Raw genomic sequence first — 17,148 nt, 5'->3', positions numbered from 1 at the left:
GGACTCCACGAGTCCAAGAATTCTGATTGCAACCTGGCCTTCCAGGTGATGAGGAAGATGTGTTTGCCAGTGTAGGAGGCAGGAGGATATTCTGTTTAGCAGTTTGTCTACTTCATTATGGCTTCTCTGCTGGCTCACCAGTAGAGAATCTGCCTGCAATGCCGAAGTCGCAGGAGATGCAGGTTCGATCCCTGGGTTGAGAAGATTCCCTGGAGGAAGTCATGGCAACCCACTCCAGTATTCTTGCCTGGAGAATTCCATGGACAGAGGAGCCTGACAGGCTACGTCCATGGGGTCACAGAGCATCGGACCTGACTTAGCAACTCAACAATGAACAACAAAGCTTGATTATAACTTAAATATCTAGACATCTGTTCTCTAGACCTCCATCAGTATTTCTGCCCTGAGCTTCACATATGTCAGGGGTGAGCCTGTCAGGGGTGCTTCAGGCAACACTTCCTCATTCTTGCTCTGAAGCTTGTGGCCTCCTTCCTAAGGGAGGCCCCGAAAGAGACATGAACTCTAAAACCCAGGGTGAACCCTCAGCTCCCACGAGCAGGGCCAAGTCCTAAAGCTCCACTCCCCATTTCCTGGCACCTAGCAGCCAACAGTGGAGGGTCGTCCCAAGAAATTGGGGCCCTGGGGGAAAGGAAGCAGGATTTTCTGAGCACCTCCTGTGAGCCAGGCTCTGGAACTATCTCCCGTAATCCTCACCAACACTTTGGGGACAGTGTCATCGTGAGCACCCCTCTATAGCAGGTGAGGAAACGAAGGTCCAGAGCACTCACAGTCCTGGCCCAAGGTCACATGGGTGGCCACAAAACTTCATCCCTGAGCCCAGAGCCTGCACTCTGTACTCAAGCAGACAGAGAGAAGTAGGGAGCATTTCTGATTGGGGCATTTGTGGGGCGCTAGGGCTAAGCAGAGAGCAGGTTGCTGGGAGTCATAACTGGGAGTCTGGTCCAGCCTCCATGTGTGGACCCCAAGTTCTGGCCATCAGGGGTCAATGCTGAGTCCCCAGTGGGATGCCCTGGGAACTGAAGAGTGTCCACGAAGCTGGCCGTGTGCTGAGTATCCCCTCGGAGCCTTTCTCAGGCCCTGAGCACCTTTCACTAGGCTAGGAGGAACTCTCTTGTGTCTGTGAGAGCCACAGGAACCCAAGGCATCCGGGAAAGCAGCACCCTAGATAGGAGGGGGAGATTAAGAATGTACGCTGTCACAAGAGTTCGTGTGGCCGGCCACATGCAGATAATGCCGGACAGATAACCCCCTGGCCAGGCCTTTCCACATCACATCAGTGGCCTCACCACTCCCTATGAGGTCGGCTTAGCTTAGTCACAGTGTCACCCCTCAGCCTCCCCACCAGCTGAGTGGGGAGGACAGCGTCCTCTCTGTGGGGTCTTCATGAATCGTCTCCGAGTATGGCACCTATTCACACACAGGTGGGAAGTGTGTATGTGTGCATGTAGCGGGAGCCCCGTGTGGGGACTCATTTAAAGGTAGGTTAATACAAACAGGGTTTGTATTAATACAACAGGGTTAGTTCCCGTTCCCTGAAATTAAAAGTAGTTTCGATTTTCAGAAAAGAAGAAGTTGGTGGATTCCTAAGAAACGTTGGGCCAGAGGGGAGATATCCACCCCCGAGCCAATGGGTAGCTCTGAAGATTAAGTAGGTGAGGTCCAGGTGCGCCCAGAAAGAGAAGAGATGACAAAGCAGCTCTTCCCCTTCCCCCAACCCTCATCAGCCCCCACCACACCCCTAGACAGCCAGCCTCCCTGCACTTTTGGCCTGGGCCCTAGAGAGGTAAAGAATCCGCCTGCAATGCGGGAGACCTGAGTTCAATCCCTGGGTCAGGAAGATCTGCTGGAGAAGGAAATGGCAACCCATTCCAGGCAGTATTCTTGCCTGGAAAATTCCATGGACAGAGGAGCCTGGTATGGACAGAGGAGCCTGGTGGGCTATAGTCCATGGGGTCACAAGGGTCGGACATGACTGAGTGACTAACCACCCTGGAGAGGGCAGTGAGCCCCTGGAGGCTACCCCAGGCCAGGGGCACCAGGTAGACCCAGGGCCAGTGGGCATTTCTGGTTGGGCCACACTCAGCAGACTCCTGGGCATCACAGGGTCTTGATGCTGGCTCCTGGTCGGCTGGTCTCTGCAGTCAGGCCTCGGCCTCTCTCCCCGGCAGTGCCTCTAGCCCTGCCTCCCAGATGTCACAGGCTCTCCTGCCTCCAGCTGTTGGTTAAGGCTGCCCTTGCACCCCACCCACCCCGTTTCCATCACTGGTTCTGTAGGCTTGCTCCCACTGGAAGCCCTTCTGTTGGGGGAGCCCTCTGAGGTTCACCAGCTTTAGGTGTGAGGTCAGGGCCAGGCTGGGAGCAGGGCTTGAACCTGTATGTTAAGGAAATCTTTTCAAAAGGCACCCCCACGCTTGCTTTCACGAGGTTTCCTTTATGTTCTTACCACAGTGGAAACAGCCATCACGTTTTCTGTAAAGGATGTCAACACTTCCCTCTGCACCTGCCTTTGTTCCTCTCTAGGTTCTGTCCACGTTCCCCTCCCGTAACCCCCTCAGGTCACGTTCTTCTCCTCCCTCCTCAGGATGGGAACCAGAAGGAAGCAGGACCATGGCACCTCAGACCTGCCCCAGAGAGGCTCCGGGGAACTTGTCGGCCTCCGCCTTGTCTCGCCTGCATCTCAGCCTCCCCCACCTCCTGCTGCTGCCTCTTGGCATCAAACCAACTGCTCAAGTCTTTCCCATCCTACCGGAACCCTCTCTCAATAGCTCGCTCACCCCAACCTACAGCCTCTGCCTGGCAGCTCTTGAAAGCAAAGTCTCCGCTTACCCCTTCCATCGCCAACCACCTCCCACTTCTTAACTCGAGACCTAACTCCCACTCAACACTCCACCAAGGTCACTGGCAGCGTCCCGATTGTTATTCTGTGCCCCAACTCTGCCCACATCTCTGACTGTGTTCCTCAGCATTGTTCCATGCTTCTGATCACTCCTCTCTCTCTTGAAACATGGGCCCTCTTGACTCCTGAGACGCACACCCAGACCTCCTCCTGCCTCTCTGATCGCTACCCCTACCGGCCTCTTCTTGGTGCGCCCCCGGCTCCTCCCAATGCCACCTTTAAATGAGTCCCCACCCGGGGCTCTGTCCTGGGCCTTTTCCTCTCTCTGCCTCCCACGCCCACCCCGAGGAGACAGCCCTCTTTCACCCTTAGCTTTCCCTCCTAGGTCCTTAACACACTGCCCCTCCAGCCCCTCTCGGGAGCTCCAGACCAGATAATGTAAGTGCCAGCGGGACCCTGCCTCCAAGATGCCCCTCAGGCACTCACAGCTGGTCTTCTTCCCCAGACTTTCCCTTCGCTCTTTCTCCATCGTGGTTGGCCCAGATGCTGAAACCAACAACCACCTTTCACTTTCTCCCTCCTGACCTCCTCCTATCTCAAGACATCAAATGCCAGGTATGCTGCTGACACCCAGACACCAGATGTTCATCCCACCAGCCACCGTCCAGATCGCTCCCCGGTTGCCCACTCTACGCCCCGCTGGAGTCTAACAAACGTTGCAGGTGTTCCCACTCCTGCTCCTCTGCCAGAATGCCCCTCCCCCACGCCTCTGCAAGGCTCACTCCCTCACCCTCTTTCTGTCTTCATTCATATGTCACCTTCCTGATAAGGCTCGCCCTGACCACCCCATTTAAACCTTCAGAAGTCTTGACCAGGACTGCCAATCGCTCTTAGCGTTATTTAATTTTTTCCACAGTTCTCCCAGGCTCTGTAATTAACATAGCTATTATGTGTATTGTGTATTGTCTGTCTCCACCTAAAGCTAAAAAGAAAGCACTTAAAGAGCCGAGATTTTTGTCTGTGTTGGTGGCCGAGGCAAGCCCAGTTCTTGGAACAGTGCCTGGCACCCACGGGGCACTTGAGCTTGCTAAGGTGAGTGAATGAATGAATGGATCTTGGACTCCTCCTCCTCCACAGTAGCCACACCCCACTCACCATCAGATCTTGTTTCCACCCCCTAAAATCTTTCAAATCTACACCTGAGTCCCCATCCTCAAAGCCACTACTGTTCCCCTAGACCCTTTCTGCCTCTTGTCTGGGTTGTCCAGGCCACCATCCTGAGAGCCAGGATAGCAGAGCAGTTCAGGCGTGGGCTCAGGAGCCAGACTGCCTGGGTTATTTCTCTGGTTCTGCTGGGTGAGTTTGGGCGAGTCCCCTAAACTCTATGCGTCCCATCCCCTCATTTGTAAAATAAGGTTGACGACAACACTTCCTTCATGGGGCTTGGAGTTGTGGAGAGGTTTAAAGGAGACAATGTGTATAAAGCCCATTATCAGTGGGAGTTACTGCTTTACAGTTGCCAGATCTTGTTACCAGAAAAAGTCGATCAGCACCTGTTGAAAACTGTCCCTTGGCTCCTGGCAGTTTTCTGTTTCTCCTCTGAGCCTAGGGACCCTCCCAAGCTGGTCTCCATCTTACTCACCAGAAACTGCCCCTTCATTCCAGGCACACTGAACTCTCTTCACGAACATGAACACATCATACTGCCTTTGGCCCCTTGGCCTGAGCATGATCTCTTTTCTCTGCACTTCAGTGACTTCTAATTTGCTTTATGACTTGATAAAATTCCCAGAGCTTTTTTGCACATTCATACATAGAAAGAATCCACATTTTTTTCACATCTGCATAGTATTCCATCATGGGGACATACCCTCGTCTGAGCAAGCCTCACGTTGATGGGTAGAGAGGGTGTTTCCGATCTTTAGCTCTCACAACCGTTGCGAATGATCTTGTGCATATGCCATATGTCTACAGGTATCTCTGTGGGACAAAGTCCCAGAGGTGGGATGGCAGGGTCAAGGCCACTAGCCAGGTTATCTTTGTGTTACTGCTGCTTCCACACTATCCAGGTGTTCACAGCCTGGATGTGGACCTAGGACTAGGTGATTCCAAATTCATGCCCTCCCCTCTGCTGCAACCTGCCTGACCTCGGAAGTAGGACCTGAGCTCATGAAGGGATCAGAGAAGCCAGCCCAGACGAGCCAGCCTTGGGCCACTCCACAGCTCAGGCGGCTCATGTGGGCAGGCAGCCTCCCACTGGCCCTCAGAGGGGCAGAGCTGAGTCAGCTGCCATCTGCCACGCCAGCTTCATGCAGGGCCCTCCCTGCACAGCTGTGCAAGGGGCCCAGGAGGGTCCCAGCTCTTCCCCGACACTGCTGGCTTCAGGGAGGTTTCCAGTTCCTTGCCTGAGCCCTAGGGGTCCTTTCTGAGCTGTTGCGCTCACCCCCTGCCCTCCAGTGTCCACACACCCACTCCACTCCCGTCACTCATATGGAAACGCTTACAGTTTCAATAGGTCATTCTGCTCGCTACCTCTATGCCTTTGACCACGCAGTTTCCCTCTGCTCCTTCTTTTTTTAGCTGACTCCACGTGTCCACAAAGGCAGAATTCAAGAACCACTTTAACCAGCCTAAGGCAGCACCTCATTGGTTTCCATTCTTTTTTATTAATTTTTGTTGGAGCACAGCTGCCTCATGATGTTGCTTTAGTTCCTACTACACAGCAAGATGAATCAGCTATACGCCTCATTGGTTTTAAATGTCCCCCACCTGGGTTCACTGCTCTCAGGGCTCTAGCCCCCAGTGAGGGCTCACCCCCAAGGCACGATGCCATCCTGATCTCTGACTTCACAGGGCCACAGGCCTGGCTGTGGCAGCCCCAAGGGCTAATGCTTGGGCAGCTAAGCTGGTCCAGGGGGAGTTTCAGCCATGCTGAGTCCCTGGCGATGTCAAAATCCCCATCCCACATTGCCACAGCAGCAGGGCAGCCCCGAGGGAAAGCCAGTCCCTCAGAGGCCCTTTGCTCAAGAGCCGAAAATCGTCCCCAAAGCTCCACGGGAGCTCCGTGATGGGGAAGTGAGGCCTTGGGTGGGCAGGGTGGCAGGAGGCAGTTCAAGGACAGTATCTTCTGGACTTCCCCCCACCACTCACGTTTCTTCACAGCAGCCACTGGGACAGGCCCAGGGGCTGCCGTAGGACAAGGTCAAGAGATAGCGTCAGCCTGAGTGAGCTGAGCCCCCAGAGAGGAGAAATGAAGTGTGGGGGCGGGGAACGAGAGGGCACATGGCGGGCTTGAGAGACACGTGGTCCCTCCCATGCTTCAGAGCCGGCAGGTCGAGGAGCATGAGGGAAAGTCAAGGCAGGTCTGGGGTCTCTCTGCCAGTGCTCAGAGCCCCTGAAGGATGGACCCAAGCCCCGGAGAGACCCCAGAGAACCAAAGACATGGAAACAGCCCCAGAAACCTCTCCCACAGAGCCACGAAGTTCCCCTACCAAGCCAAGGCCCCAAATGGGGACTATCTTTGGTAAATCTGGGGCGTGAATTTCCCTCATGCTCCTCGACCTGCTGGCTCTGAAGGATGGGAGGGACCACGTGTCTGTCAAGCCCCCCACCTGCCCTCTCGTTCGCTTCCCCCCACTCTGAGCTCAGGTCACCGTGTGTGCTATGCTGAGTCGCTCAGTCGTGTCCGACTCTTTGTCACCCCATGGACTGTAGCCCACCAGGCTCCTCTGTCTATGGGCATTCTCCAGGCAAGAATACTAGAGTGGGTTGCCATACCCTCCTCCAGGTCAGGTCACCATGGGGAGATGCAAAATGTTGTTCCAGGCTCAGGCAGGGCCTGGGACTGCCAGCCCACCACCCCTGGGAACCCCAGTCAGGCTGGTCCCAGCTGTCTGCTCCCCATCAGCACCACCGCCGCTGGCTTTCCAGTGCCCTGAGTGTGCTGGTGGGGGAACCAGGGCCTCTCCTGCTGTCTGGGAGGACGGGGACTGCATCCCACCCTGTCCCCATTCCCCCACAACACCTGGTGTGGCCAGGGACTTACCGTGGGGACCGGTGAGTCACTGAGTGTGGAGTAAGGGAGTGAGCACATGTTGACTTAACCCTATAAAGTATGAGTTCATTGAGCAAACATGCCCCCAGCCTTGTTTTGGGGACAACTGTCCCCTCTAGTTCCTGGAGGCTCCAAATGTGAAAGCAGGAGAAGCCATCAACACTGTCACATTGTCGGTCAGGCAGGCCCCACCCTAGCTCACCCCCACCCACTGGGGATGGGCCCAGCCAGGCCTCCGGTCTCCTCCCTCAGGCCGTGGGATCTGGTGGGGACAGGAAGACAAGCTGACGGATGTGGCCCACAGATGGTGTTGGCCCCGTCCCCTACCTCTACCCCCACCCCCAAGAACAAGATAGGCTTGACTAAGAGTCACCCCAACATCATCCAACAGACCCCTAAACCCAGGGTCTCAGGGGGCAAGTGAAACAGAACTGAAACTGGGGAGAGGAAAAACTGGTCAGAGCGGTCCCCAGGGACCTCTACTCTTCATCCCTCATTCACACAAATCTGATCAGCATCGCCTTCCCCTGGCCTGGGAAAAATCTTCGAAGCTTGGCCTCCTGCTCCCTGGGCTCCACTTTCAGGCTTCTGCCAATTCCTCTTCCCTGCCCCCAGCCTCACGCTACCCCAAGCCTCATCCCAGAAGAGCTAAGAGCACGTCAGACTGGGGGTCTGGCAATCTGGTCTCTGGTCTTCCCTCTGCAACTGCCTTCTAGGTAAATCATGTCCCCCCAGGCCTCAGTTTCCTCATCTGGCTTAGGCTGCTGACATGGGGCCGCTAAAGATGAGGGCTCAACACAAAGGGACAGGCTCTAGTGGGTGAAGCTCAGGCAAGGAGGGGAATTTTCAGATAAGCGGCACCGAGGCATTTGACACCTGACCATCACGCCTCCCAGGGGCAGGAGGGCTGGGAAGGGAGCCAGGGCAGGGACTGGGGGCCACAGCATAAACGTCACATCTGAAGCCTGCCCTGCTTGTCCCTCGCAGGTCGGGCCCCCTGTTACTCCTTCACTCACCACCAGCTGCCACTCTTTTATGTCTGTGCCCCTTGGCTCTGCCAGAACAGCCAGAGGCCCAGTCCCCCTGCACCCCTTAGCCCAAGCACAGGTCTCGCACCAGCTAGGTGCTCAATGATATATGTGCTGAAAGAATAAAGGCAAAGAAAATAACAAGTGTTGGTGAGGAGGTGGAGAAATTGGAACCACACATAGCTGGTGGGAATGTAAAATGGTATAACTTCTGTGGAAAACAGTTTGGGCAGCTTCTCAGAAGTTAAATATAGAATCACCATATGACTCCACAGTTCCACTCCCAGGTAGGTAGATCCCCAAAAGGATCAAAAACATATGTTCATACAAAAACTTGCACATCAATGTTCATACAGCATGATTCATAACAGCCAAAAAGTGGAAACAACGCAAGTGTCCATGAGCTAATGAATGGATAAATAAAATATGGCATATCCACACCATGGACTCGTATTCGACAATAAAGAAATGTGAAGAGCTGATACATACTACAACATGGATTAATCTTGAAATCATTCTGCTAAGTGAGAGAAAATCAGCCACACAGCCCACATGTGTGGTTCCATTTGTGTGAAATGCTCAGAATGGGTAAGTCCATAAAGACAGAGAGGCAATTAGTGGTGGCAGGAGGAAGGGGAAGTGACTGGTCATAGGTACAGAATTTCTTTTGGGGTGACGGCATGTTTTGTAATTAGATAATGATAGTGGTCACAGTGATGTAAATATAGTGGTAAAGAATCTGCCTACCAATGCAGGAGACTCAGTTGGTTCCATCCCTGGGTCAGGAAGATCCCCAGGAGAAGGAAATGGTGACCCACTCTGGTATTCTTGCCTAGAGAGCCCCCTGGACAGAGGAAGCTGGTGGGTTACAGTACATGGGGTCAAAAGGGTTGGACACGACTGAAGCGACTTAGCACACGCTAGATTGTGTACTTCGAAAGGGTTATTTTATCCCAATAAATAAATAAAGGCAAACAACCTCCCTAGGGACAAGTTGAAAGGCTGAACCCGTCTGGCTGGCTTCTTTGCTCATCTATTTGTGTCTGTCTGAAAACCCCATTGCATAGGAGCCTTCTTCGTCCCAGGGAAGACCACACCCTCACACCGAACCCCTGCCCCCAGACTCTGCCTGCAGGGAGTAGTCAGGAGGAGAAGAGACCCAGAGGGCCTTGTTGGAGGATGAAGCCCTCTCCTCGTGTCCCAGCTTCAGGGCAGATGCCCTCCTGACAAAGGGCCTAGGGAACTGGCCACAGTCTGGGCTCTGACATGGGTCCCGACTCCTCCTCCAGTTTCCCCACGAGGAGTCTGCCTCCCAGGGTAGGACGAGGTACGACAGAGCCTGAGGCTGGGACACCCTGCCCAAGTCCTCTCCTTTGGCCTGCGCTCCAGCGGCATATGGGCCAGCAGTTGGGAGGCTCTTCCTCTGGTCTGGCGGCAGTATCCGGCTTGGAGACACTAGTGGGCAGAGGCTTCCACTGAGTCAGCCTGATTCAACCTTACTCAGCTTTGGGCCCCATGGAGGTCCTTGGGCTCAAATGCTCTCAATACGGTGATGAAGCAGGATGTGGGCTCCCTCCAGCCCCCAAAGCAGCTGTTCCCTGAAATGGTCCTGGTGGGAAACAGCAAAAGGAGAAGGCCCATCCCCTCCCCACCTTCCTGTGACAGCCTTCCAACCAGAGCAGAGGAGCTGGGCCCCCACGCAGCCTGTCTCTGTCCCTCAGAGGATACACTGAGGTGGTCCTCCCCACACTGAGCCCTTTAGAATGAGTGGTCATGTTAACTTCCTCTGATGTCCAAGGATCAGGTCTGAGCAGATGATGCGTGGGGAGCCCTGGTCCCTGGGGGCTGACCCAAGCCTGACCTCTTTCATTTTGCCAGAGTGATCCCCCACCTACCTGTATGCTCACCTCTGCTATATGTATCCTATGTCAACCACAAGCCCAGCAAAGGAGTTTAATAAATAACTACACAATGAGTGAATTGAGATCAAATAAAACAGCCTGAAACTCCAGTTATTGTAGGGACAGGATTAATTGCCTTTTTTTTTTTTTGGCTTTGAAGTTTTGGTAAACCACTTACCTTCTCTGTGCTTGAGTTCCTTTAACTAATATAATGGATAGCTGCAACTTCATAGGGCTGGTTAGGAGATTAACTAAAATGATTCATGTAAAACTTCTAGAACAGTCCCAAGCAAATGGCATACAGTCACTATTATCCCGTCTGTATTATTGCCCTCATAATCTTGCCCTTTGAAGACCAGCCAGGTGGTTGGCTGACCAATGCCTTTTGCTGACAAAGAGTGGAGATCAGTGACACCTTTCAGGAGATCTCTGGGCCCCTGCTGGATCAGCCCCCTGGAGGACCACTAGCTCCTGCCCCAGTGGTGACAGGTACCCCCTCCCAGGTGCCCAGCCCTGGCTCCTCCTGCCCCTCACAAGTCTACTGCATGAAGAGCCTGGACTTGGGTGCTCAGTAAGTGGGCAGCTCTGAACACACAGCCAGTATGTGCTGAGGCGGAGTAGGCAAACGGCTCCGGGGACCACCCTGAGCTCGCATGCAAGGGCAGGGCAGGCCTTCAGTGTATCCCAGGGCTTCCTGCCTACACAATCCCCTCTCTTCTCACGTCATTGCTTCAACCCTGGGAGACCAGGAAGTCTGGGTATTTCAGGAAAGCCCTGGCCTGCCCAGGAAACCAAAGTACCTGGCCTTATCTGGCCCATTGTCCTGAAAGCATGGGAATAGAGGCCCTCTGCAACCATGACCCTCCCCATGACACTCGCCAAGGACATTCAGCCCCAGCTCTCCATGGGTGGGATACACGTTCAGTTAGCCTTCCTGCCTGCAGCCACCTCACCCTGGGCCTCCTATGGTCCAGTTCTCCTCTGTTCCCAGTTCCCAGATGGGTCATAGAACATCTCAGCAGGCCCACAGGGAAGGAGCACGAAGCGGGGAGGGTCTAGAACACCCTCTGGGCCAAGCATCAGCTCCACATGGCATCTTCCTGTTCCATCTCCTCTGCTCACCTCTCTCTCTTTCTCTCTCTATAGGTCTTGTTGGCCCAGTGATCCCCACTAAGTTCCCCAAATATCAGTGGCGGGGTGGGGGGGGGGGTTCCCAGCCTAGGTCTTCAAGCTCCCAGTTGCCAGAGCCAGAGAGGCAGGAACAGTTGAGAAATTAGATGTGGGTCTACCCTGAGGCTGTAGTCACACAAAAAGAGAGCCTCACGACCGCCCCCCACCCTTATCTGAGTATGTGAGCAGGACCCCAAGGGGGAAGGTTCTATGAATGGTTGTGCACGTGCACGGATGCACATGTCTGCATGTGTGTACACGTGAGTAGATAATGTGTGTGGCCCCATGTGCTTGTTATGTGTATATACAAGAGAAAAAGAAGCCTGCAGTTCCATCCTGCCCTGGTTGCCAGGGCACCTGACTCCTCTCATTACACGGACACTCTGCCTGTGTTTCTTCCCATGACCTGGGGTAGGAGTGAGGGTGTCAGGGGAGGTGAGTAAGCAGCAGGTGGAGTTCAGGAAAAGATGTATCACGGCTAAGATGTCAGCAGTCCCACACCTTCTCACTCACAGAGCCAGTCTGGGTCTTCCCCTAGGTCTGTGGTTTCTTCACATGGGAAATGGGTCTAAGGTCCCCAGTATGCTATCCAGGGCATAGGAGAGCTGCAGCTCTGGATTCCTTAGGTGGCTGGGGGAGGAGAGCACCTCTGACAAGCCCCAGAACCAGGAGCAAAAGTCCTAAAACAGTCTTGACACTTTTTGTGAACACTGAGCGAGCCTCCCACCTGCTGGGAGATGAGGGGAGCTGTAGGGGGTGAGAAAACCTCAAATTTCTTCACTTGATCTTAGCCAAAAGGCCGAGAAGCGATATCTGTCAACAACTTCGCCTTGGCCAAGAGAAGCCTCTAGATCACACCCACCTCTGCTTCCTTGGGGGAGGGTGCTTGCAAGTGGTACGGGGGGCTGGGGGAAGGCAAGAATCCTGGGTTCTAGGCCAGGTTCTGATGGGCCAGGTAGCTCTGGCTCCCTTTCTCTGGCCTCATCGGTTCATCTCACTGCTGGGGGAAGGGTATGCCTACACTGGCTATCTGCCTCTGAGTGCTAATGGAAGACGTCAGGCAAGAAAAGTCTTCAGAAATAAGACTCCAGGCACTACACGCAAGTAACTGCTCCATGACCTGAACATTTCCCCCAGAATCGCTCCCCCAGAAACGGAAAGTGGCTGTGACATCTGCTGCCCCCACTTCCTGCCCCTGGGACCCTGCTCAGCTCAAGTGGGGAAACCGTCATGGGCTAGCAGCGTCACCTGCACTCACTCTTGCCGCCAGAAAGGCCCTCCCCTTTGTGGGGTTCGGCAAACCCCATCTTTTACACTCAGACCAGGATGTGCCTCCAACCTCAGAGTGAGGGCTAGGTCCCAGCTGGGCATCAGGAGTCAGAGGATCCAGTCCCAACTCTGCCAAGTGCTCCAGATTGCCTTGAGTCCCTCCTTCCTCTGGGCCTCAGTGAGGAGCCCCACCTGCCCACTTGCACCCCTGAGGAGCAGGCAGGGACCCCAGAAGCTCAGATCTGGAAGGCACCAGGGCTTCCCATAGACCATAGATATAGAAGGCCCATACAGGGGAGCAGGTGCCTGGCACTGAACATTCCTCCTGGCAGGGACAGAAGGGCAACAGCCCATACAGATGGGCTGCCAATCTAAGAGGTGAAGCTCCTTCCCCCGGGGGCAGGACAAAATACCTGAAGCACCCATGCCTGCGAGGGAGGTAGCTGCCAGACCTGCCCTACCACCTTCCAGCCCCATCTCGTTCAACCAGCCCTTCCAAACGGCTCACCCCTTCCCACGTGCCATGGTCTGTCATACCACTGGGTTTTACAGGTGGTAGTTCCACTGCCCGGAACACCCTCCCCTCCTCTGTGTCTGGCCAACACCCCCTCAAGAACAGGAGAGTGAACAGAGCACAGAGTTGGGAGGTCCAAGGGTCCAGGGGTCCCGGGGTCCATCTGCTTGGGAGGGCAGAGCAGTAGGCAAACTCGCATCAGGCCTGACAGTGGGCAGGATGAGCTCAGGGTCCCCAGGGGCCAGGATAGACCTCAGCCAGGGAGACGGGGGCTGGTGGCTAGGGCAGACCTTGCAGACAGTCTGGGTTGCGGAGGAGCTGGCGGGCGCAGGGCCCAGCTTTGCTCGGTTGGCTGTGGAGGAGGCTGGAACTGCAGACTATTTTTAGGCTCCTGATGGATTGGAGAGCCAAGGATGCTACAGCCCTTGCTCTCTGGGAAAAGACTAAAGTGGCCCAGGCTCAACCTGGGGCTCAAGGTCTCCCAAGCTTTCTCTTTTGTCCCTAGAGACCAGAAGCTGGAGCCGGGAAGTGGGCCGGAAGTATGCCCAGTACCCCCAGACATGCAAACACCCCGGAAGGATTTCCATATCATTTGCACGCTGCTCTGTTTCCTCATCAGAAGGAACAGGAAGTTCCCTTTTAGAGAATCCTTGGTGGAGCAGGGCATTCACCCGAGTTCACCTCCAGCTGCACCTCCTGGGTATCAAAAAAGGCTGGAAAGGGTGATGAAGCTCTAAAATTGGAAAACACAGACAGAGGATTCTAGCAGGTTAGCAAATACGTTCCATCTGATCACTCAGTGGTGGCTCCCTGAAGAGCAATGTTGACAAGTCTTCATTCATTCAATCCGCAGATAACCATTTGCATGTCTATTATGTGCCAGACACTATTCTAGGTGATGGGAGGTTACCGTGAGCAAAAATGATGAAATGCCCTCACAAAGCAGGTATGCTACTGCAGTGTGCCCCAAGAGAAATGTATTTGAGCCACACAGATAATTTCAAATATTCTAACAGCCAAATTAAATATGAGTTAAAAGGAACAGGGAAGAAGGACTTTTATAATATATTTTATATAACCCAATATATCCAAAATGTTTTCACTGCCACGTGTAATCAACATAATAATTTATTAACAAGATAAATTATTTTTTTCATATTACATCTTCAAAATCTAGTATGTCTTTTTATCCTTCCAGTGCATTTCAATTCAGTCGAGTTACATTTCAAGGGCTTGTTCTAGAAGGCAGTTCCAGAGAAAATTGCTCTTCTGAGCTCAGGAGAAAGGAAAGCCATGACTGATTAGGTGTCTGCTATGGACCTGGGCAGGACCCTTGGGCTGGATAAGGATGCGGGCCATGTGTTTGCCTTTGTGTTATCAACCCAACCCTGAGAACGTATGTGTTCATCTCTACCTAGCCCTTTTGAGCCCATTCATCTTGCCCAACCTGAGAAAACTGCCAGCCTGACTTCTGGGATTTTAATCAGGTGTGGGTCCAGCAGTTCTGGCATGGGCACCATCCTACAAAAAGATATCAGTACGTCAACAAGGATCTCCTGGGTGTGATTCTGTGCTTTTTCCTCTCGTGTGGGCTGACTCATGGCCACTGATGACCCTGAGAATGTGGGTTTTGCTTTTGTTTTATTCCCCAAGGCCTCTTCCTCCCAGAGTTAAATAACATCAACAGAAGAGTGTTTCCTGAGCCTGAATTAGCCATTTCAGGCACACTTCACCAGCCCACACCCACAGACCTCCTGGCCAGACCCTAGCTGGGAAAGACCATCCCAGACTCTCCACTTGCTTTTCCAGACAGTGAGAAGCTAAAATTGGGCCGTGGAGGCAGCTGGAAATGCCTGAGGATTGGGTGTGTGTTGGGGGAGGTGGGGGCGGTCAGGCTGTGTGTGTCGGGCAGTGGTGAGCTTGGAGTGAGGGAGGCAGGGATACAGTGTGTGAAAAACTGGGTTTCAGATCCCCATCATCCTTATCATCATTACCATCATCACCCACCTACCCCTGCTCAAAACCCTTGGGAGACTCCCTAGAACCTACTGGATAAAGATCTAGGGCCTTGACCCCAGGAACTGATGTAGTAATCTAATCTCACTTCCAGAACCTCGCTCCTCTTTCATCTTATTCATTCATCTAACAAGAATGTATCATAGGGACTTTTCTAGGTGCTAGAGATGTAGCTGTGACCACAACTGACAATGTCCCTCTCTCTGTCTTCCTGGAGCTCACATTATTGCAACAAAGCCTATAGCACCTCAAGTTCTTGCACATGCCCAGGTCTTTGCAAATGCTCTTCCCTCTTCCATTCATTAGTGATCTTTCCACCATCTACTCACCCTCCAAGGTGCTCTCCGCTCTTTCCCTGACATCTCTCCCAAAATAGATTGGTTCTCCTCCCACCTTGGACCCTTGCAAGTACAGTCATCACCCAGCTCCGTATCTGCCTCCCCTACCAGGCTGCAAGGGCTTGAGGGCAGGACCTGCACCTCCCCTCCCCAGGACCCCGGGACCTGATTCCAGGTGCCCTCCCCCTAAAGCTCCTTCTTCTCCCTAGCTCAGGCCTGAGCAGTAGAGACATGGAGGCCGAGTGGGGTCTAGGACTCCTCCGAGGTCTTTCTGCAACCTCTGCCTGGGCCCATCCTCCTCCTAGCATTCCAGGGGAGGGGCTGAGAGAAGAAAAGGCGCAGATTGTCTCCAGCAGAGGAAGGTGGAGGACTAAGGGGAGACGGGGATGGAGAAGACCAGGGTGCTTGGGGCTATGAATGCTGAGAATTGTTAAAGGGTTTCAAGCAGCAGAGAGATGAGAAGGCAGTAGCCTTGGCCCACAGGATGGTAGGACACTGATCACCCAGGCGAACTTCAGTGGCCCTTAGAATTATGAAGCAGAGGGAGGCATAAAGGAGTCCCCCATCCCCTGCCGACTTCTCCAGGAAAGCTGAGCTTTGGTTTTTCCGCCTTGCTCTCTCTTTTGTGCCCCTGGGGCGGGATGCACAAGACAGAAGGCAAAAGGACAGGCCTGGCTCCTGTCCCTGACCTGGCCCCCAAGAGGCTGGTGTTGCTGCCGTGATACTGTGTGGATCTCCATGCTCCCAGGGCCCAACCCTACAGTCCTCCCACCCACCACCCCCAAGGCCCACTGTGTGGCTGGCCAGTTAGGGGGAAACAGGGCAGCAGCCCAGGGACCAGCCAGCCCCTCCCCACCGGCTCATTTACATGGGATTTACATGGGCTCATTTCATGCCTTGATGCACACGGCTTCCTGCCCGCCTAGCCTCTCCTGGGGTGCCTCCATAGAGACAAAGGAATGTGTTCTGTCCCTCAGGTCCCCTGCTGTAGGCCCACAGGGGAGCCAAGAGACTCACCACAGGAAAGAGGGCACTTTCTGGGGTCCAGAGAGAGGGCAGGGACCTCCTAGAGGTTGCCTGGCAATCCAGGTGTGGTCAGGGCTTGAGACCTACCTTCCCCACTAGCCACTCCCAGAACCCACTCCTTCTGCCCTCTCCACCACCTTCCAGGGCTTGAGGAAGGGTCAGTCCATGCTGCTGCCGCTGTGGCCCAGTTGTGAGCTGGAAGAACTGACTGACCTAGTCATTGACTCTAAGCTCCTTCCAAAGGCCAAATTAATCTTAGACCCCCTTACAGTGTGCAAGGAGGGGCCTCTCAGAGGCACTGTCCAGCCCCGTCCTCTTCCACACAAGGAGAATGAGGCTCGGGAAAGGCCAGGTCTGCCCAGGATCACAAAGGGTGATGGAGATCCCGGGTCTCTGCCCCCAGCCCAGAGTTCGCTGGGGTCGCCCAAACTCCTGGCCTGAGCACCTGGGGCCACCTTGCTCACCCTAGGAAGGCACGTGTGGGAGAGGGAAGAACCATGCAGAACCTCTGGCATGGGGCTGGCCCACGAGAGCGCAGTGCAGACAGAAGGGGAGGGGGCAGTTCCAGCCCTGCGGGGGTCTGCAAGCCAGCTGGAAGCTGGGCTCAGATTCAGAGAGGGGAACTGTCCCTAGCCTGCCACAGTCCCCTCTCCAGGAGTTACTGCTCAGCAGAATCTCCCAGCAAATCCCAAAAGGCCTGGATCGGACCTCCCTGGCAGTCTAGTAGTTAAGACTCTGTGCTCCCAATACAGGGAACACGGGTTCTATCCCTGGTGGGGGAAGAGCCCACATGCTGCATGGCCAAAAAGAAATCTCCAAAAGCCTGGGTCCCTGCACGAGGGGCAGGAGGGAGGGGAACAAAGGAGAGGGGAGGGAAGAATGCCAGGGTCCCTCTCTGCACGCCCCCCCAGGCCCCCACCCTCCATCCCTGGTCCTGTCCTAGTTCTGTCCACCATCCCTGTGAACAGCCCCTAG

This window comes from Dama dama, chromosome 13 (assembly GCF_033118175.1).
Source record: "Dama dama isolate Ldn47 chromosome 13, ASM3311817v1, whole genome shotgun sequence".
NCBI classification, from domain to species: Eukaryota; Metazoa; Chordata; class Mammalia; order Artiodactyla; family Cervidae; genus Dama; species Dama dama.
This window is presented reverse-complemented; position numbering follows the sequence as displayed.